A 21,876-nucleotide genomic window follows, 5' to 3' on the forward strand; every position below is an offset into this window, starting at 1 on the left:
ATTTCCCAGTTAAAGGGTATCATTCTCCACCTGCTACCTACTCCCCCTAGTTAGATAATTTTAGACTATGGACTTCATGGTATCACTGGAGAGCTCTTTGGACTATATTTTCACTTCTTTTAAAATGCTTGCTTATTTTGGGCACCTGCCTAAGGCATCTGCAATGGCTGCTTCTTCACCACGAGACAATTTAAAGGTTTGGCTACTTGCATGCAAAGCCTTAAATAACCTTGGACTAGGTTATCCAAAACAAGTAGTCTTTTTCCATGTCCAGTAAGGGCAGGACAATCGGCTAATGGAACCTGGTTAGTTTTGCCACAGCCTGATGATGCTTGTGGTGACACGGAGCTGGCCTTTTTCACTGCTGACACCCTGCTGAAATAAGAGAGGCCACATCAGTGGGACGCGGGTGGCACTGTGGTCTAAACCACAGAGCCTAGGGCTTGCTGATCAGAAGGTTGGTGGTTCGAATCCCTGCGACGGGGTGAGCTCCCATTGCTCAGTCCCTGCTTCTGCCAACCTAGCAGTTCGAAAGCATGTCAAAGTGCAAGTAGATAAATAGGTACTGCTCCGGCAGGAAGGTAAATGGCGTTTCCATGTGCTGCTCTAGTTCACCAGAAGTGGCTTAGTCATGCTGGCCACATGACCAGAAGCTGTATGCTGGCTCCCTCGGCCAGTAAAGCAAGATGAGCGCCACAACCCCAGAGTCGCCTGTGACTGAACCTAACGGTTAGGGGTCCATTTTACCTTTACCTTTCAATCAGTATTGGCATTCCACCTGCTCCGGAAGACGCATAGGTTTTTAGACAAGCATTCCATTGAACTTGTGATTTGATGGTTTTAACTGTTTTTCAACAGTTGTAATTCACATGCTTTTTAATTGTTTTATTGTATATTTTAGTTAAGGATGTGTTGTTACTGTGTAGTTTAGTTATGGATTTATGTTATTGTTGCAAACAACTTAGAAGCCATTTTGGCGTATAAGTGGTATATAAAATAATAAATGATTATAATAAAAACTTCTCCACCCTCAAAGTCTTGCCCTGATAACACCACTGACTTTTCTTTCTCCATACTGGATCTTTTGTGTTCTTATGGGAAGCAGCAGCAGGAAAAGGTGGTTAGGTGTGAAAGAGCAGGACTGAGCTGGACTGTACAGAGGACACCAAACTGGATTGGGGTATCCAATATCTTAGAACAGTGGTTCCCAAACTCCCCCTGCAACAGATCACTTGAAAATTGCTGAGGGTCTTGGACCATGTAGTGATTTTTTTGCCTGTTGTAGCAATGATTTTAAATGCGCTTTTATTGCTTATTTTATTTCTTATCTATTTTATTGTATTCTACAGAATTAAAATTGCAGTGCAATAAAATGCAACATAAGAAATAAAAGAAGTAGTGAATATTTAATGTGTTGGACATGCCATCTCTCATATTCAAAGACAAATCCACATACACACTGTGGACCACCTGAATGAAATTCATGGACCGCAACGGATCTGCGGACCACAGTTTGGGAACCCCTGTCTTGGAATATAGGAACAAGGTTCAAGATGGTTTGGACAGAATGCAGAACTGGGGCAAAAACTAATAGCATGAATTAAAAAGAGATAAATTAAAGATCTTTATTTAGGTAGGAAGAATCAGATGTAGAAATACAAAATGAGTTTTGACAGCAGTAGATGTGGAAAAAGATCTAGGGGTTTCAATAGACTATAAGCTAAAGGAGTCAGCACTGCAACACAGTAGCTGGAAGGGCTAATGCAATTCTAGACTGCATCAACAGTGTAGAGGAATAATAGTATACTGTGGGTTAAAGCCTCAGTGCCTAGGGCTTGCCGATCGAAAGGTCGGCGGTTCAAATCCCCGTGGCGGGGTGCACTCCCACTGTTCGGTCCCAGCGCCTGCCAACCTAGCAGTTTGAAAGCACTCTCGGGTGCAAGTAGATAAATAGGGACCGCTTACTAGCGGGAAGGTAAATGGCGTTTCCGTGTGCGGCTCTGGCTTGCCAGAGCAGCGATGTCACGCTGGCCACGTGACCCGGAAGTGTCTCTGGACAGCGCTGGCCCTTGGCCTCTTTGAGTGAGATGGGCGCACAACCCTAGAGTCTGTCAAGACTGGCCCGTACGGGCAGGGGTACCTTTACCTTTAACAAGAAGTAATGGTACTAATCTATTCTGCTTTGGCCAAATGTTACCTGGAGTAATGCGTCCAGTTCTGGGCACCACAGCTGACAACTTGGAATATGTCAAAAGGAGAGTGACAAAGATGGTGAGATACTTGGATACCAAGTCCTATGAGAAAAGGCAGAAGGAATTGAATGGGGAGGGGAGGCGCATGGTTTATGAACACGGCTGATAACACAGTCATCTTCAAAGATTTGAAGGGATGCCACTTAGGTCAATGAGCAGATTTGTTTTCTGTTGCACATGAGGATGAATGAATGAATCGGTTCAAAATTATATGTATAGAAAATGTATACTAAACAATTAGAAGGTCGTCCTGATGGTACAAGGAGCAGTGGAACAGACTGCCAAAGAAGGCCTTTAATCAGAATCTGGGTGGGCACCTATGAGGGATGCTTCTGTAGTCCAAGAGTCTTTTGTTATGGTCCACTTCAATTATGACTTCACAGGGCAAGTCTAATTGCCATTTACACTTTCAGTGATTGATTGCTCAAACTGATGGCACTCTGTTGCCCTAATTTTTAAGTAATCAATAAAAGCTTACAAACTTATTATTATTATTATTATTGCTCTGTAATAAAACATCACCATTAGGAAAATTTGGAGGCAAACTACACATTACACAAAAATGCATTTAATGAATCCAGTACCTGCAATTTTTAGCAGAACAGTAGTGGGTACAAGGAGCTGTGCAACTCTTTTTCTGCTGGCTATTTTTATGCTCAAAAGCATACATAAACGCACACACGAAGCTATTCTAATGGAGGATGGCATGCAAGGCAGAGAAGTCTAACATTAATGAGGGACTGATGTTGTCAAATGCTACGTAGTCAACTTGAAGACCAAAATGCAATTCAAAAAAATATAATTAAAATCTTGTCTCATCCATTATTTCACTAGCTAGATTTAGGTAAAAGCACTGTCTTGCAGCATTGATACCATAGCTACATTATAGTGACAATTAATAATTATCTTCTCTAAAGGACTGTAAGGATTACTTTACAATTGTAAGAACTGACCAAAATAATGTATGCAAAGCTCTTTGAACACTATACATATAGTATATATGGTAATTCCATGAAAATGTCAACCTACAGTCTCATTTTTCATTTTCATATATAGTTAACATGTTCTATATCATTTTAAAGATAATTTCCCAAAGTTTCAAAATGTCACTTTACAGATGAATAAAACAACCCAGGACTCAGCTACCTTAGTAAAGAAAAAGCATTTTATATGCGTTAAAACGCTGTGGCACCAGATGGCGCTGTGGAGTTCTGTCTTTTGCCAATGTGATTTCCCACTTTCAGGTTTACAACACATTTTCCTGAAGCATTTTTTTTTTTAATGTGTCTCGATCCAGCCCCACAGTGTGCTATGCAAGATGACTCTGAATCTCTCTTAAGTTTCTTCTTCTTACGTAGCATGCGTCATTTAAACCTCTTTTTAGGACTATGGGAAATGTGATTGTGCTGTAATGAAGTGCGGAAGAAGAAACAGCCATTGAAGTGCTGGTGTCAAATTGCAACTTTGTTATTGTTAAGTTTGAGATTGGGAAATTGAAAATAAAATTTGTTAGCCAGGTGGTGCGAGATGGTATTTATTAGTATGGAATCCTCTTCTTTCTTTTTTTAAAAGGAGACTGCAGTAACATCTGTCATGCCTGCAAATGATAAATGTGCCATAGGTTGAAAAAACCAAATTGTTCGGGTGTCGCCACAGCTAGGTCCTAGGCGCTGAGGTTTTACCCACAGCGCCACCCGCGTTTACCCAAGACAAACTATTGGGTAAAAAAGCTTACAAATGTAACATTGCTACCATAGAATTGCCTTATAATGGCTCAATAGCAGTGCTTTTTGGGGGGAATGCAGGGATACGCATACCCCTAAACATTTTGTGAATCTAAGTTTGGCCTCATTGAGGGGCAGTATTTCAATATGAGTAGGAAAATGAGAGTACCCCTAAACATTTCTTAAGAAAAAAAAACTGCTCAACAGTATACCACATCAGAGACCAATATGATTAATTTTAAATCAACAAGGAACCTCTAACAATAATTTGCTTTAATAAATAAATAAATTAAAATTAATATTGAGCATTATATTAAACAGTACCCTCTTAGTCCTAGAAAACAAAAAGGCTTCTGGTTTGTTTGCTTAGCAGAACACAAAGCAGTTCAAATAGTGGTCATCACTGTGACTCTGGATAAAACCAGTCTACGAATGAGAACTGATATGAAAGAAAATCAAGTGTATTATTTTCTGCCCTGGTCCTAGAAAAGTAACATTCTTGTTTGTTCCTCAAGGTATTATTAACTATTGTTGCAAAGGGGTGTTGAATTCTGTCCAAAGAACTGTAAAGTATTGGAATGAAAACTGTACTTAGGTTTTCTGAAACCATCAATTTATAAGACACCATAAGAATGGGATATTTATGCATTGTGCAAGAAAAGTGTTTGCAGCTAACAGTTCCCTGTGTTCCTGTTACTGATCCGGATGCTGAGAAACCAGATTTGGGAATTTAGACCCAAATATTTGTCCTTAACTCGGTGATACTCTTAGGTGATACTATTCTGCAGAAGTGGGATGAAGAAAACCCCCTGGTCTGATCTTGTAGTGTTATCACCTTTCCATGACTCAGCTCAGCAACTTGCCAACTTGAAAATGTCATTAAAATGTCATTGCAATTTATGACATGATAAGTATGTATTTGCTTGCTTGCTTTGAAGCCTTCTCTGGTTGTGATGCTTCCGCACATCATAGTTTCATAATTTGTCTGAAGCTGGGAGATATAAATCTGTAACTGGGCTATGCATGGGTGAAACAGACTTAAGATGGCTTGTGAACCTTTCATAAATTTTCCTCAGCGGGCTTGGTCTGTTCCATCGCTGCACAAATTTTAAGGGAATAATCCTTTAACAACCCTTAAAATCTTCATGTTTCTAATTGTATAAGATATATTTCTTCTTCTTCTTGGTATTAGCTGGAAAGTGAGGATCCTATATTTCTCAGCTTTGAGTAAGATATGGAGGTGTGGTTATAGGAAGCATGAGTTTCTCAGACTTCTGTGCTTTGTCATACCAAAAGCCATCTTCTGTCTCCAGGGAAACTAGGGCTGTATTATCAAACCTTTATTACCTGGAATTAAGGCAAGTTGAAGTCACTGGACCTTACTTATGAGTTCAGTAAGTAGTTAAGATTGTGCTTTAAGAGGTATTGATCAGCAAAATTGGGTTGAGGATATGTCTGTGTGGATGTTGAAGATGATCACCCCAGAATGGAATGGAAGAAAACTTTGGTCAAGAGACTTTGGCTCATGATGGAAATACTCCTGAACGCCTGTCTTGAGGGGCAGAAATGTTTTTCTTGCTGGCTGACAAGGCCTTAGATGAGTTTAGACAATGCACTTGGGTGAAGAAAGTACAAGGTTTGTTTCTCTATGTGGCTAGCAGTGCTGGCAACTTTCATGACTCTTCCTGTCTGTCTCTAGAACAACACAAAACTGTTTCTGCGCAAGTCTGCCCTGTGACCAACAGAGAACCAAATTTTTAGTGGGGTGAGAGAAAAGGATCAATAAAATTTCAGAAACTTTAGTGTCAAAGATGATGAAAAAGAGACTGTACTCCATGGAAGAGCTCACTTTCATTTCTTTGCTTAATTTTTTTTTTTTTTTTGAGCTCCATGTTCTTCCCCTAGAGTTTTGTTCATTTGCCTTTTATTTATTTTCTTGAGAAGAAGAGATTTGAACTTGTCTCTCCTTCAGTTCTGAAGCTGTTTGTGGACATTTGGGGATATGGCCCATAAACCATTTTGAACATATGTTGCCTTTTATTCTTGCTTGCTCCCAAGTGCTGTTTTTACTTTCCCCCTTCATCTGGATTCTTCTAGATGCCACCCATTGATTGCATCCTGCATTTGTCTCTCAGCTCTTCTTGGAACCCAAATAAATGGCTTCCTTTGAATTCCTGCCTACAAAGATAGGACTTTCCTCTTTTTTAAAAACTTAAGATAAGTTACTATATAGCTGAAACACAGTAAATCATTTAACTAGTTTCGACTGTCTGATGTCCCTAGGGCTTTGGAGCATCTGGCTTGGTTTGGTTACTTGAAACATACAGAGCTATTTGACTATTCTACTGGGATCACCCAACAGAAAATGTACTTCGCAAGGCTGACAAATTCTGGTCTGGATTATACGTGTTGATTTATGGATGTGCTAGTACATAGGTGATCTTGCCTGCCTTGTGACTTGAATTGATTTCCTGAGCCCTTTAAATCTGGTTCAAACTGTCACTTCATACTTGCATAGTCATCACTTAATATTGTTAACCACAATATATTGAATGTGTGAAAGGGTCATCACAGATATCCACCTTCCATTGATTTGAGCACAAAACTTTTCAAACCTGGTTACTTCACAGCATTGGCTACCTAACATCTAGAAACTGAATATACAGAGATCAGATGATGTGTAAGCATGGGTCAACCAGCCGTAGATAATTACTGTTGCAGATATTCCTCCGTTTTCTAGGGTTGCATAATATTTTCCATTCTTCCCAGAACGTTTCCCATTTCTCTAACAAGCAAATTAAGCTGTCCTAGTCATTCTGTAGCCATAGAGGACATTCCAAATGGCTGACTTCTCCTGCTACCCTCATTCCAAAGACTTCAACACAAAGATGGACTTGATCGGTACCTGTCTGTCAGTTCATGCTTTTTTGCTCATGAAGTTTGGCATGAGACCCATATTCATGCTCATCTATTATAAAGGAGTTTCCATAAAGAGTGAACTGTTGCTAATCTTAAATTTTCATCTGCTTAGCACCAAAGGACACTGGCATGAAAGCACAACACAGTTCACCGAAGGAGGGATATTTAGCTTCTGCTGCCATTGGGCCCTCAAACCTGACTGCCAAGCAGCCTTATTTATCACTCAGTGCCCTCAACAATAACACATTTCCTTTATCCCTAATTGCCTCAAAATTTCCTCCAGCTGCTGCTTCCCCCCCAACTTTGCCTTATCCATTAGACATATTTAAATTTTCCCTTTGTTTTGTAATCTACATTTTTTCACACCCTAAAATTACAGCCCTTTCAAGGCGCAAGTCCCTCCATTCAAATAGCTGAACACGGTGTAATTTTAGCATCATATAATTTCCTCCATAATTGCTAAATCATTTTCTTCCTCTTCTGCCACCCTTCCTTTTTATTTCTTGTTTTTTAAAGAAGAAGGAAGCATCCAAGGAGGCACAGCTAAAAGAGACAGGAGATTTAATAAAGCTAAGACAGCCTCGCCTTATGTTGCACTATGCCACTGAATCACAGAGCCATAAAACAATATCTCCTCTGTGTGCAAACTTTTCATATCTGCTCTTCCATTCAATAAATCTTAAACTTTCTGGATCCACAAGTCATCTTAGGTTCACAAGTGCAAAACTCTTTCAAGTGTATCAATGAAATTCCCAAGTAGCATGCAACAAAAAGTATTAAAAACATAAAATGAAACTGTTTGGGGCATTTTTAAATTAAATTAAATTTTGTTTTACTTTTCACTAGTGGTGCCTTAGAGATGGGGAGAACTGACATTTATCAAAATAAAAGTCACACATTTTCACTCTCTTGTATCATGAATGTTTTGTCATAATGGATTTTCGTTTTAATGCTCCAATTACATTTGTAACATTCTTTCAAACTGAATAGCACTAATGACTTCCATTATTATTTACATGCTTCTTTAATTATAAGGTTTTGCATCTCACTCATAACATTCTCTTCCTTTCTCGCTCTCTCCACTATCCCAGATATAAGGCAGATGGATTTTAGCTTTCTGACGCACAAAAGCTCGTGATGATTTAGCCTACATTAATACCTCTTCGCAATGTGCCCACAATCTGAGCCCCTCGCAGAGTTGTAAATTAAATAAAGGAAGAAGAAGAAGTGGGTACGTTTCTCCTTAGGAAAATCACCAAACACAGAGATATATCAAATCTCTTTAAAGCAGTATATATGCAAATTTAATTGAAAACAAATATATATCAAACGGCTTCCCAGGAGAAATGGAAATTTCTCTAAATTAGTAGCGCACAAAGCAATAATGCCTATTCTTAACACGTTTAATTTTGCCTGACAGTTTCCTTTTAGTTAAGAATGGTTGCCATTCACTTGGATGGGGAGAAAAGCAAAGGTTGCATTTGGGGACATGGTTATACCCATGTGAAAACCCTTTACATGAAGGAGCGTCTCCTCCCCCATCGTTTTGCCCGGACACTGAGGTCCAGCTCTGAGGGCCTTCTGGCGGTTCCCTCACTGCGAGAGGCCAAGTTACAGGGAACCAGGCAAAGGGCCTTCTCGGTAGTGGCGCCCGCCCTGTGGAACGCCCTCCCATCAGATGTCAAAGCAATAAACAACTACCTGACATTCAGAAGACATCTGAAGGCAGCCCTGTTCAGGGAAGTTTTTAATATGTGACATTTTAGTGTATTTTTCATCTTTGTTGGAAGCCGCACAGAGTGGCTGGGGAAACCCAGCCAGATGGGCGGGGTACAAATAATAAATTTTATTAATTTAATTTAATTAATTTATTTATTTATTTAATAAATATTATTATTATTATATTGGATACAGCAGTCATTGTATTGTACAAGGCTCCCATTTGCACTCACCTCAACAATCAAAATAACAAGCTAGTAAAAGTACGGTATATAACTGATCCAGGGAGATGCCCAGAAGTATTTTGCTGTGCATTGCTGTGCAAAACAAGAGCATAAGAATATCCTGCTGGATCAGGCCACTTGGTTCCTCTGGTCCAGAATCCTGTTCTCACAGTAGCCAACCAGATGCCACTGGGATGCATGAAACCCACAATCTCGCCTCCTGTGCACAACAACACTCTCACCTCCTGTGGTTTCCAACAACTGGTATTCAGAAGCCTTCTGCCTTCAACAGTGGAGGCAGAACAAAGCCGTTGTGGTTAGGCAGTTAAACAGATTTATATGTTAGAGAATGCCACCTGTCCCATGTTTTACTCTGCCTTAGGAACTCAATCACGTTTACAATGCTGTGGCACACATCAGAGCTGGCAGAACATCCTAATTTCCCAGGCAGAGCTAGCCTACTGCATGAATACTAAAGGTGTCAAAATCCACGTCTCGATAAGCCCTAAAATTTGGTGCAGCATTACTAGAAAAATCTGACATGGAGAATATTTGCACTTATCCATCAAGATGGGGGATTCAGACTGCACTGCAAAAACAGCTACAATGTTTTCAGCTTCCAGGAAAGCTGAAGTCTTGCAGACATTGATTTCTATAAAAGTCTGGAAACAGAACATTTGCAGAAGTATATACTTCTCGCCCAAATAGGGAGTTCGTAAGCACTCTGCAATGGTTAAGATACCTCCAAGTCAGTCAGAAAGCTGGAATTTGAAACACATATAAAAGATATTGATTAGTAGTAGAAGAGGATAGAAGGGAGAGAGATTAAGATAGCCCGGGAAACCCTGAAATCTCAAATTCGCATTGCGCAAAGCCTCTTCAAAAAGTCTGGAACGAGAACTTGTTTGCACTCAAGTTGCATGAAGTTTACATCATAACTGGGAAAAGTGGATTAGGCTCATGCACCTTTGATAACTGAGCCAATGAGAAAATTTCAGTCTTGTCACACAACTGCACTTGCTGAAACTCCCTCTTCTACATACCCCCCCCCCCATTTTGTAATTTTTATTATACAATACAGTCTCCACAGAGAAAGCAACATAGCATTAAGTTTATGGTGTCATTTTACATGGTCTTAAAACATTAGCAGTCCATATAGGTTCCCCACTGACAGAGATGTGGGGCTGGTGGGAGAGCTTTATCCCCCCCCCCCGCCTTATGTATGAAACGAGGGGAGACCAGGTTTCATCAAGGTATTTTCCTTTATAACCCAATCTGCAACTCTTCTAAGCCCAGTTAGTCATTCTGAACTAGCTATATCCCAAATATTATGGAAGCAGATCTCAAGCGATAGCTTCACCTGGGAATTCCAGTGAGATGCTATCACTAGACATGTGGCTACCAGTAGAAAGAGGGAGGGGGGAATCGAATCTTTCTGTTGGATAGTAGGGTTGGAATCTGGGCTTAGTGAAAGCAGGGCTAAGGCTGGGTTTGGCAAGAGAGATAATTTGGCAAGAGAAAATAATTGCATTATTTTCATTGTGCTATGGAAGCTCTTTAGCACAAAGTATTTGTCCTCTCAGGTATGTCCCCAAATGTGCCTTCGTTCAGTAATAATTGAGATCTGTGGGGACATGTAATGAAGAAAATGAAAAATGGGGTGATCTGGGTAAGAAGAAAAATGTAAGGGGAAAAGCTGTTCTAAGGAAACCTGCCCTGTTTTGTTGCTGAAACCAGTTTGTTTGGGGGCGGGGGGGGGGAGTATTGTGTATTAGGCTCACAGCCAGTGATGGGCAAATGCCAGTTTCTTCTTTTTCCACATCAGTTGAAAGTCCTTATGAAATTCATCAGCATTTTAGTGCATTTTTTTGCCTTATATACACATTTTTGCAAGTAATTTCCGACGTTCGGTATATCACCCTTTATCTGTTGAGCACAGGGTGGTTCACAACATAAAAATACAAAATGAGGAGAACCCAAAATATATTTTAAAAAACCCAGGAAAACAAAAAGAAACCAATAACCCCCTTCCTACAAACACATTTAGAAGGACATAGATTGTTTGCAGAGTACCTGGGGGAAAAGAAAATTGCTGCAGAAAACTTAATCCTCAAAGGATGACTAAAAACATTAGCATTAATATTATTATTTCTTTGCAGAAAACCATGAGATTGTATAGATAAAGGGAATAAACCCTATTACATGGATTCTTAGATGTTAATTTCGACTGGCAGAAGCCTAGCCAGGAGAACTTACTAAGCAAGGGTATAATATGATCCAAGTGGATAACTACCATCAACCACATTCTGGGAAAAATAGCAGCTTCATTACTGTATTCAAGGCCAGCCATACATAAAGGACATTGCATCTATTTACCCTGGAGGTAGTAAAAGCATGAATTGCTGGGACCAGGTTTCATTTCTTCTGAGAAGGGCACAATTGGTGTGCAAGATAGAGTTGATGAAACATATGCTTTATCTGAGCATCTGGGTGTGGAATTGAGTCCAGGAGAACTCCCAAATTGCAGAAACATTTGCTTCAGGGGGAGTGCAACTCCATCCAGAACAGGCTGAACAACTGATCTGAGATCATCAGGACCTCCAAACAAGAATGCTTATCTCTTATCAGGATTGAAACCCATTACATCTATTGCAGGCATTCAAATTTTGATGTGTTCCCTATCAAAATATAAATATATTTTATTTATCAACTGATAAGTATTCATTATTTTATTTTGTTTATTTGTTTATTTTAAAACACCTTATATCTTGCCTTTGTCCTAAGACTCCAAGAATGGTTAAAATAATAAAACAATAAGGAATGGGGAGTGAGAGTGGAAATTAACACTATCGTAAAATAGAACAATGCAGTGAAATATTGCAAGCAAGCAGGTTTTCTAGAAAGCTTGATGTTTATCAAACTGAAAATTCTGAACCTGTGCATCAAAGAGGTAAAACATATGTACCAGATTTGCATGTGCACACATACAAGCCAGTTGCATTAGCTTTGTGGCAAATGACTAACTGTGGCATCATGTCTACTCAGAAATAAGTCACATTGAATTCAAAGGGGATTCCTCCCAAATAAATGGTTTTAGACCTTCAGGCTAACTTGACCAGATGTGTCATTTTGAAATTGCTAGTAGGCTTCATAGCTGTTCTAGCAATGCAGGCTTTCTTTCTTCTACCAATACATAAAACTAGGAGATCAATTAACAAGTACAAAAAGACACACTCCTCAATGAAAACGTACAATAAAACTGTCCCCAATACACAGACAAATGGATTCTCAACCTGGAGGGGCTGGTAAATATGTCAGTATACTATAATCAGAAAGTGGCAAATAATACAAATAATTTTGCCAATGTGGCTAATCTGCCACAATGACTGGGCGTTCAGTGCAGAGGTGCTGGTGTTGTTTGGGTTGTAGATTAAGCCAACAACATCACATGCTCATGCAGTTCCAAGAAAAACTCACCTCTCTGGAAATAATGCAGAGTACACATCACATTGCAGTAACTCTTTTCCTGATAAAAGTCATACATACCACTTACCTTCAAAAGAAAAGTTGCGCAAGTACACAATCTGAATTGATTTCAGAGGAGCTAATGGAGAAATCTTCTACCAGCTGAACAGAAGCTTTGCTCATTTTATTCAAGGTGTTCGGCAAGCTAAACAAGATGCATGTCTTACTGTTTGCAAATGCTTGGTTTCAGTTATGCATCTGTTACACAATTGCTTCTTCTATATTCTGAGTCATTGGTGGTGTCCAAAAATAGTCCTTTCATCTTAAATTAAGAGAAGAGCATTATAGATCATGCAGACGGAAAATCCTGTCTCCTTGCTACTAACAAATACGCTACAGGGCCTTAGACTAAGAAAACTGCTGTATTATATCTTAATGCTAACAGATGCTACTGCTGGCCTGCTTAAGAGATCGAGAAAGGAAAGAAGTGGGTGGAAAGAAAAGAGAGAAGGATGAGGGATTTACAAATGAATACATTATTTGCACACATGTAGGTATTGGGGAAAGGAAAATTAAAACTTTGTGCATAAGAAGGGCTGTTCACCTGTTATGTTCAACAAGAGTACAATCTGTGTACCTATGTACACATAGTTGAGGTGTACACTTGTACAATTGCCCACATGTAGGTGTATAGTTTATGTAGGTATGTACACAACAGTTGAGATGTACAACACAACAAACATACACCCTTTCACACAAACACTTGTGCATATGTAGACAACAGCTTGTGCCTGCATTCAGTGCAGAGTGAACAAGCATTATGCTTATAAGTATGGCGAGCTACTTCTGGCTCATAAGACATGTGCTTTTCAGTTCCTTGTTCTACTCTCCAAAGTTTCATGATCAATTAATTTTCCTTGACAAATTCATACTGTATTGGTTGTACCTTTCTGTTTCCAAAAAGATGTTCCGAAGTGCCTGTTAGTTCCTGAGAGGAAACAGAAAATAAGCAGACCAGTACCCTAAGTTAGCTAAAGTTGAGTCAAGACCATTGGGTTCAATAAGCATGTTTAGGTACTGAAGTAAGATTATTTGCATCTGCCCAACTTTGGCAGGCCACATTTTGGGAATAATTCACAGGACTTGATGCTAGGTTCCATGTCTCTAGGATCCTACTTCAGCCTTCATCACAACAGTGGCTCCCTAACTTAGATTTATCTTGTCAAGTGTGTTAGAATCAAGGTCCTTTCCAGAGATAGATTCCAATTTATACAATAAAAATCCAGTTGATTCAAAAGACTACTCAGTTGTAGCCTGCACATTGAAAAAGGAAAATTGCCAATTAACAGCCCTGGGTTTTGTGTGGTTCTTGTTACACACGCATTCCTTTGGCTTCGACTCACTTTGTAAAAAGTTGCAAACGTGTGTATTTCTGTAGCCAGATGCCCATATTTTATACAGAACCTAGGGTAGTATACATAGTTTTGGTCAATGTTGGATGGCTGATTCCATTTACCCAACCTCTCTTTCCTCTTCCAAAGATCACACTCTTGGAAATGACTTGTATCCCATCTCCTGTAACAGGGCTACACATTTTTTTTGTTCCAAACCAAGTTACAATACCTGACCTTTAGCAAAACTACCAACCTGTCCTTAGCTGAACTAAGTAAGATAAAGATAGGAAAATACCATCCTTTCAAAAACATCTTAACGCAACTCTTCTGGGGTAAGGGGAAAAAAATAATAATTTAATCAAGGCAAGCGAGGATCAATCGTGCTATTTGAAAGGATTTCCTGATGAATGACAAGTCATTAAATGGACCTGCTGAGAAAACAAACCAGCCCATGCAAGGTCTCAATAATGTGATCTTGGAATGTCAAATGGAGGCGGGGAATTGAGGAGCAAAACTATTGAACCAAAGGGAAATATTAAAAGTAAGGATTGTTCAGTTTTCTTGTGAACTTGTAAAGAACAAAGCTACAACAGGTGCCTTGAACTGTTTGATCAATGATTGTTAACTCGTCTTCATAAAGAACAGTTTGTTCAGGTCTTTTTCTTCTTCCTCTTCCACACCCCAAGCATTATGCAGTTATAGAAAGGTGCTTTTTAAATGCATTTTGGCTGAGACATTATGCAGGTGCGCAACAAGCTAACCAAAGGCTGCAAATTAATAGCTTAGGACTAATAATTGCTCATCCTCTGTACAGCAGAACATTCAGCCCAAATCTGCATGTATGCCTATATTTCATTAACTCTTTTGCCCCAGATACTGTTCTTCTTGCCTAAGTTCTGATGTGACACTTGATTCAGCACAGAAACTCTGTGGATGTTAAGGGTTATCTGTGTGCTCTATTGTCCTTTCTTTTCTGTCAGAAGCTACCTAGGCTCGCCCAATATAGTTTGCTGCCTGAGATAAAGGGCAAGATGCTGACTCCTCTCTGTTGCCATATTTTGAAGAGCAAAAAAGAGGACACATTTGCCGACTTCTGCTTTTAACTATGGATCGCTATGATGACTCTCATTTCAAAACAGAGGACGTGTCCTGGGAAAAGAGGACATATGGCAACCTCCCCATACAGAGGATTCCCATGTTACTTCAACAATGGTGGTGAGATAGCATCATCTACTGAATTTCAGATAGCATGGTTAGTTTAGGGGGGTGGGCCAGGGAGGACTCATGGAATACACATATTTTTCACTTGAAAGGGAAATGGTTGTGAGGGGGTGACTTAGAAGGAACAGCTAGAGGGCTGTCATCACCCCCCCCCCCAGCATTTGCTGCCTGAAGTGGTCACCTCATTTTGCCCAACAGTAGGGCCGGCCCTGGAAGTTACCATAATAGTGTACAACCAACCCACATGTAGCCCATCAAATGAAAGCCTGGAATGTCAGGCTGAAACTTCACAACAACACAGGGAGAAGGGTGGGCGCTGTAAACCCATACCTTCCTTCATGCGTTGTCCGGTGACATTTAGTGGGAAAAGTGTGGGTGACGTCATCACAGTAGCATGTCCTCCCCACTCTGCTCCATTGGCTGACACTGGGGCTATGAAATGCTACAATCCTGGCATCATGCAAGGCATTTACTTTTGAGTATATTGCTAGGAAAACATGTATGGCTGGCAAGTACTTGTCTCCCCAAAGCAGTCCTTTGGGAAAGTGTGTTAAACAGAAAAGAAGGAGCTGGGGCCATGCACCATTGCACCAAGCCAACAGTGCAGGGTGGGCCTTTTTGGGCAGGGTGGGGATAAGGCTTAGTGTTGTGCTGAAACCCATCCCCCAATTTCTTGCCCTGAGAAAGCGTTCTTTCCCTGAGAAAGAGGCTGCTGTTTCTCCACGATCTGCCTTTGTCAGAACACCTTCAAATTCCTTTAGAATTTAAGAAACTGCTGGATGAGGCCAAAGGTCAATTGAGTTCAATATCCCATGCTCACAGTGCCCAACCCGATGGCTGTGAGGAACCCACAAGCAGGACCTGAGCAAAGGGGCACTCTTTCCCCCCTGCTGTTTCCAGAAACTGATATTCCAAAGCATTACTGCCCCTGACCAATGAGGGCCCGGTGGTGATGACATGTGATACTATGTGATCCCTGTATGGCTGCCAACATGCTGTGAAGAAGCCATTTCAGGTTTCTCTCTTCTCAACCTGTGGGTCCCCAGATGTTGTTGGACTACAAGTCCCATCATCCCTAGCTAGCAAGGCCTGAGCTCAGGGATGATGGGAGTTGTAGTCCAACAACATCTGGGGACCCACAGGTTGAGGACCACTGCTTTAAAGGAAACATGCTGAAATAGCAGCAGACGAGGCCGTCTACAGATTTGAAAAGATGAATTTAAGCTTAGGCCACAGAAAGGAAATGGAGCTTTAACCGCTTGCCCTCCTCTGAAATGGCACCTTTCACACTGAAGATCAAACCTCTGAGAAATTCAGAACCTGGGCGTCGTATCCATAGAGGCTGGTGGCACGGGGCACCAGGGCGCCAAGTTCTGGAGGGTGCCAGGGAAGAGACGGAGGCTGGACGCGGTGCCTCCCAACATCAGCTTGCTGCCCTCGCCCACCTCCGCCATGCCATGCCGAAGCAGCACAGCACCCAGAGCCCCCATCTGCCATGGCTACCATGGCACAAAGCAGCCAGCTGAGCTGGGAGGTGCCACATCCAGCCTCCGCCTCTTCCCCGCCAGAGGAGCCACCCTCCAGCCACTGCCCGCCTCCTCCAGCCCCGTCGGCAGTGCCGTTCTCCCTAAAAAAACTCTGGGAAAGGGGAGGTGCCTGAGGGAGCTTTGCACCACGGATATGCTTAAGACGGACCTGATCAGAACCATACCAGCCATGACTAGATGCAGCAAGTGCAATGGACAATAATGTGAGCTGAGGTCGTGAGCTGAATGTTTGCTTCAGCAAGGCATTCACAAGATGGCATGAGCCAAATCACGCTGTCTTGTGCCCATCCCTTCTCAAACTGTCCTGCTGCCCTGAGCTCCTTTGGAGGGAGGTATGGAATATATACCTTCCTGAGAAATATATACCTTCTCCTGAGAAATCTCTATGTGGGACAAGAAGCCACAGTTAGAACTGGATATGGAACAACTGATTGGTTCAAAATTGGGAAAGGCGTACGGCAAGGCTGTACATTGTCTCCCTGCTTATTTAACTTATATGCAGAATTCATCATGCGAAAGGCTAGGCTGGATGAATCCCAAGCTGGAATTAAGATCACCGGAAGAAATATCAACAACCTCAGATATGCAGATGACACAACCTTGATGGCAGAAAGTGAGGAGGAATTAAAGAACCTTTTAATGAGGGTGAAAGAGGAGAGTGTGAAATATGGTCTGAAGCTCAACATCAAAAAAACGAAGATCATGGCCACTGGTCCCATCACCTCTTGGCAAATAGAAGGGGAAGAAATGGAGTCAGTGAGAGATTTTACTTTCTTGGGTCCATGATCACGGCAGATGGTGACAGCAGTCACGAAATTAAAAGACGCCTGCTCATTGGGAGAAAGGCGATGGCAAACCTAGACAACATCTTAAAAAGCAGAGACATCACCTTGCCAACAAAGGTCCGTATAGTAAAAGCCATGGTTTTCCCAGTAGTGCTGTATGGAAGTGAGAGCTGGACCATGAAGAAGGCTGATCGCCAAAGAATTGATGCTTTTGAATTATGGTGCTGGAGGAGACTCTTGAGAGTCCCATGGACTGCAAGAAGATCAAACCTATCCATTGTTAAGGAAATCAGCCCTGAGTGCTCACTGGAGGGGCAGATCCTGAAGCAGAGGCTCCAATACTTTGTCCACCTCATGAGAAGAGAAGACTCCCTGGAAAAGACCCTGATGTTGGGAAAGATTGAGGGCACAAGGAGAAGGGGACGACAGAGGACGAGATGGTTGGAAAGTGTTCTCGAAGCTACCAGCATGAGTTTGACCAAACTGTGGGAGGCAGTGGAACTCAGGAGTGCCTGGCGTGCTCTGGTCCATGGGGTCACGAAGAGTCAGACACGACTAAACGACTAAACAACAACAACAATGGAATATAAATTTTAACTCAACAAACAAACAAATGTGAGGATGACAATACTGGCCTACATCAGAGGATTGTTGTAAGGATAACTGAGATACTGAATGCCAAGGGCTCTGAGCACCCTGAAGCACAGTGTAAATGTCATTAGCTTTGAGCTACTTATTCTGGGCTGAGCCATTGCTCCTAGATCAATTCTTCTTCAATTCCAAAATAATGAACTGCCATCATATCTGTAGTTGAGATAGCACCTTTGTGCTTTGAGCAGTCTGCAACACTAAGTATTCTCTGGGAAAGTTAAGATAGGAAATGTCACCTTTATTGTAGCATCTGCCATAACAGATTACAATGATTCTCTCGTACCGTTCTGGGCAAATACAAATTTTACACTGTCTGTTTTTAATTAGGGATTGCACTCTCCTTTATACTTATTTGATCTTGTCAGTTTCAAAGCTGTCCTTTAATGCTTGGCTGGCAGTTTTTAATTGCTCGCCAAATGCTTATTATAAAGCTTTCGTAAAAACCGCGCATTGTTCACAGTGGATAGGTATTGCAAGAAAAAAACCCAACCTGTTGCTACTGCAACTGGTGACTGAAATTATTGTACATAATATGATGGTCATTTCAACCTAGACTGCCAGTATCAACTCTACCATTTTACCTTATAGAATCTCTAGGAGTTGGGAGTTTAACACAGACAGTCCTTTCCATGGCTGCAGAACTGCTCCATCTCTTGACTTTCTACCTACCAATGACCAGGATCCTAAGACAAAGTAACTTAAGGAAACTCAAGGAAAACAAGCTTCCCCTCTCCCCCCCCCCCCACTGCAACCAGCTGTGCCCTGCCTCTCCAAGACCATATAGAACATGGCAATGGGGGCTTAGGTGAACTTCTTTAACTTAGAATCCAACCCTGATTTTGAGCAATTCCACCCTCACAAAGAAAACCCTGATGCCCAAAATAAATTGTTTAAGGGGATCCCTTGATCTTTCAGACAGACCTTTCAGAGGGGGTGCAAGTGGCTGTAGGGAGGAGGAAAGGAAAGGAAAATTCCCCGAATTTCCTTAAATTAACTTATCTTCAGTTTTGAGCCACAGTCTGTTAAGAGATTTGGCCAGCAATTCATTTTAAAGGTTCTGAAAGGTCACCAGCACTGAAACGCTTTTACTCCCCTCCCCCCAAAAAAACAACCCCTGACATGTTTAATTTGATCTGGAACCTCCAAATGCCTCTTCCCTTAAACTCAGGTGAAAGTTGGGAGCAGCAGAACTCAACCGAGGAATTTCTCAATCCCTATCAGAGCTTCTTTATTTTTCTTTGAAATATCTTGCTTATCAGGACTTGAGCAGGAACCTCCGTATTTGCATTGCACGTTGCTTTAGGTGAAGATGCAAATCTGTTTTAGGCGAGGATGTAAATCCATCAAATTCTGCCAAAAGGCAAAGGGAAGGCCAGTGCAAATGGTTCAACTCAGCTGAAACACATGGAGACGAAGTTAAAAGAATTTCCATCGGTGCTGCTCTGAATATTCTCTGCTGAAGGTGAATATTCTCTTGCAGAAGGTAAGTTCTGGGTAGAATTTCCCCATCCTCATTTTTATTTTCATTTTAAAAAAAGAACATTATATTGTAACAATATGTAGCCAAACCAATTAAACGTTGAAAATACTTGCTTCCAATGCAGAAAAAGAAAACAAATGAAGAAAGAGAAAATGGAATATGAACTGGGGGGAGAGGATAACAAAACTCTACAGGCACCTATGAATAAACTAATAGGAAAAATAGCATCATTTTTGATGTTATTCCTGAAATGTAAAAAAAAAAAAAAAAAAAAAGCCCCACTCATCCTCATTGCTTATTTGTTTTTAAGTATGCTTCCCCCAAATTTCTGCTTATGGGAATGTTCAAGGAGGCAGGAGAGGATATATTGTTTAATAATATCGTCCCTAACTTGCACTAGCAAGTTCTATAACTTAGCAGAGTTCTAACACAGCAGTTAGCTTGTTGCAAGCTCGTTTAAGTTTCTCAGTATAGGATTCCTGGTAATCCCCTTTAGGTAAAGGTAACCCTGACCATTAGGTCCAGTCGCGGATGACTCTGGGGTTGCATGCTCATCTCACTCTATAGGCTGAGGGAGCTGGCATTTGTCCACAGACAGTTTCTGGGTCATGTGGCCAGCATGACTAATGACCAGAGCAGTGCACGGAAATGCCATTTACCTTCCCGCTGGAGCAGTACCTATTTATCTACTTGCACTTTGACGTGCTTTCGAACTGCTAGGTGGGCAGGAGCAGGGACTGAGCAGCGGGAGCTCACTCCATCACAGGGATTCACATTGCCAACCTTCTGATCGGCAAGCCCAAGAGGCTCAGTGGTTTAGACCACAGTGCCACCCGCATCCTGTAATCCCCTTTACTCCCCCTTAAAAAGAATAGACACAACACAATCTTGTGTAAAAAGTATAAAATAAGTTTACTCACACATTCAGTTCACAGATGGATCCCTGAAGGCCTAGTTACAGAAGTACATACATGTGGAATCTATCCCATAATGAGATAGTCCCTTTGTGCTCTGTTGGCTGGAAGCCAACAGGGCATCTCTAGCTGAAGAGTTGTTCCTTCTGCGAGGAATGGAGTCAAAGAGAGGAGGAGGGCTGTGCGCCTGGTCCTTTTGTCACCTGGACAGGTAAGGTCACGCCCAACTCTAGTCACATGCAGAGGAAGTTTGTCCCAGCCCAGGAAGAAACAGGAAGTTTTCTACTGGCTGGAGCAAACATCCCTTCTCATGTCCACTCTAGGAATGTTGTATCTCATTACTATCTGTGTTTCACATTCCACACTGTTTGGTGTCTGTCGGAACTGCTTTGCTCAGTAGAAAGCTGGTTCTTTCTCCTTCTTGAATTGGTTACATGGATGATCCCAACCAAGCATGGAACGTATGACAGCAGAGCACTATGCATCCAATCAGATCTATGTGGTGATGCCACTGTGCGTAAGTAAAAGAACCCTAAGTGGGGAACTTGGCAAGAAAAGCTGAAATGTCATAGAGAAGGAGTGACATGGGAAAAAATGGTGCAAATCCCAGCCTAATTGGAATGACTTAGCAATTTTCTTTCAGGAGTAGAAGCCGAGGCTACACTTCTGGACCCACTTTTGACACTAAAGGAAACAGAGGGATAGTAGGTCTCCATGTTAGGTGAGTTTATCAGCTATTACTTTCCCCAAATATTATCTGGACTTTCTCTTTTGCTGCAGGAAGGACCACCAACAGCAGCTGCCATGGCAGAACAGGGGGCGGGAGGAGCCTTCAGAGTTATTTGATTCGTCGAGAGCTGAATTTTGCATGTTGATTTGAAGCAACAGCCCAGTTCCTTAGCTGTAAGCTTCTAGTATACAGTAAATTACTCATACTGTTTCTGCAGCACTCCTCGTTTTGCGGGCTTTTAATAATGCATTTGAATTTCCTGACCCTTCATGCAAATAAAGAAAAACTCTTAAAGGAAAGGGAACCCAGAGTATAGTCTGGGAACACTAATAAACACAGCCGACTGTCTCTAGGGGGAGAAAGAGCTGTTGAGAAAACTAGGCAAGCTTTAAATTGTCTTATGAAAACTAATTATTGGTACATGACAGTTTAAATCTGGGAGGTGTAATCAAATAACTACACAATGAACTGTGTATTTTATAATATGCTAACATGATTATTCTCTCTGCATAGTACATATGTATATATGTAGATGAGCTGAACTAGCACTCACAAAAAAATGCTCCAGTTACAGGGGTCAGCAAACTTTTTCAGGAGGGGGCCGGTCCACTGTCCCTCAGACTTTGTTGGGGGCATGACTATATTTTGAGAAAAAAGTAAAAATGAATGAATTCCTATGCCCCACAAATAAACCAGAGATGCATTTTTTTTTAAAAAAAGCACGAATTCTACTCATGTAAAAACACACTGATTCCCTGTGGGCCGGATTTAGAAGGCAATTGGGCCAGATCCGGCCACCAGGACTTAGTTTGCCTACCCATGCTCCAGTACAACAAATTACTTCATCTAAA

The 21,876-nt window shown here is 41.3% G+C and overlaps 1 protein-coding gene across 5 annotated transcripts in view; it reads right to left on the reverse strand.

Annotated features, from left to right (window-relative positions):
* Window positions 1–21,876, reverse strand: part of ARPP21 (cAMP regulated phosphoprotein 21) — a 231,315-nt gene that overhangs the window by 168,547 nt on the left and 40,892 nt on the right. Inside the window, exon 1 of one of the 5 annotated variants that reach the window (XM_083404768.1) lies at window positions 12,392–12,679. The exons of the other annotated variants lie outside the window; for them this stretch is intronic. The gene's annotated coding sequence lies outside the window, so the exon portion shown is untranslated. Of the gene's footprint in view, window positions 1–12,391; window positions 12,680–21,876 lie in introns of those variants that run through there. 5 annotated transcript variants of the gene reach the window in all.

The sequence above is a fragment of the Podarcis tiliguerta genome, assembly GCF_965153285.1.
Source record: "Podarcis tiliguerta genome assembly, chromosome: 12".
In the NCBI taxonomy this organism is placed as follows: Eukaryota; Metazoa; Chordata; class Lepidosauria; order Squamata; family Lacertidae; genus Podarcis; species Podarcis tiliguerta.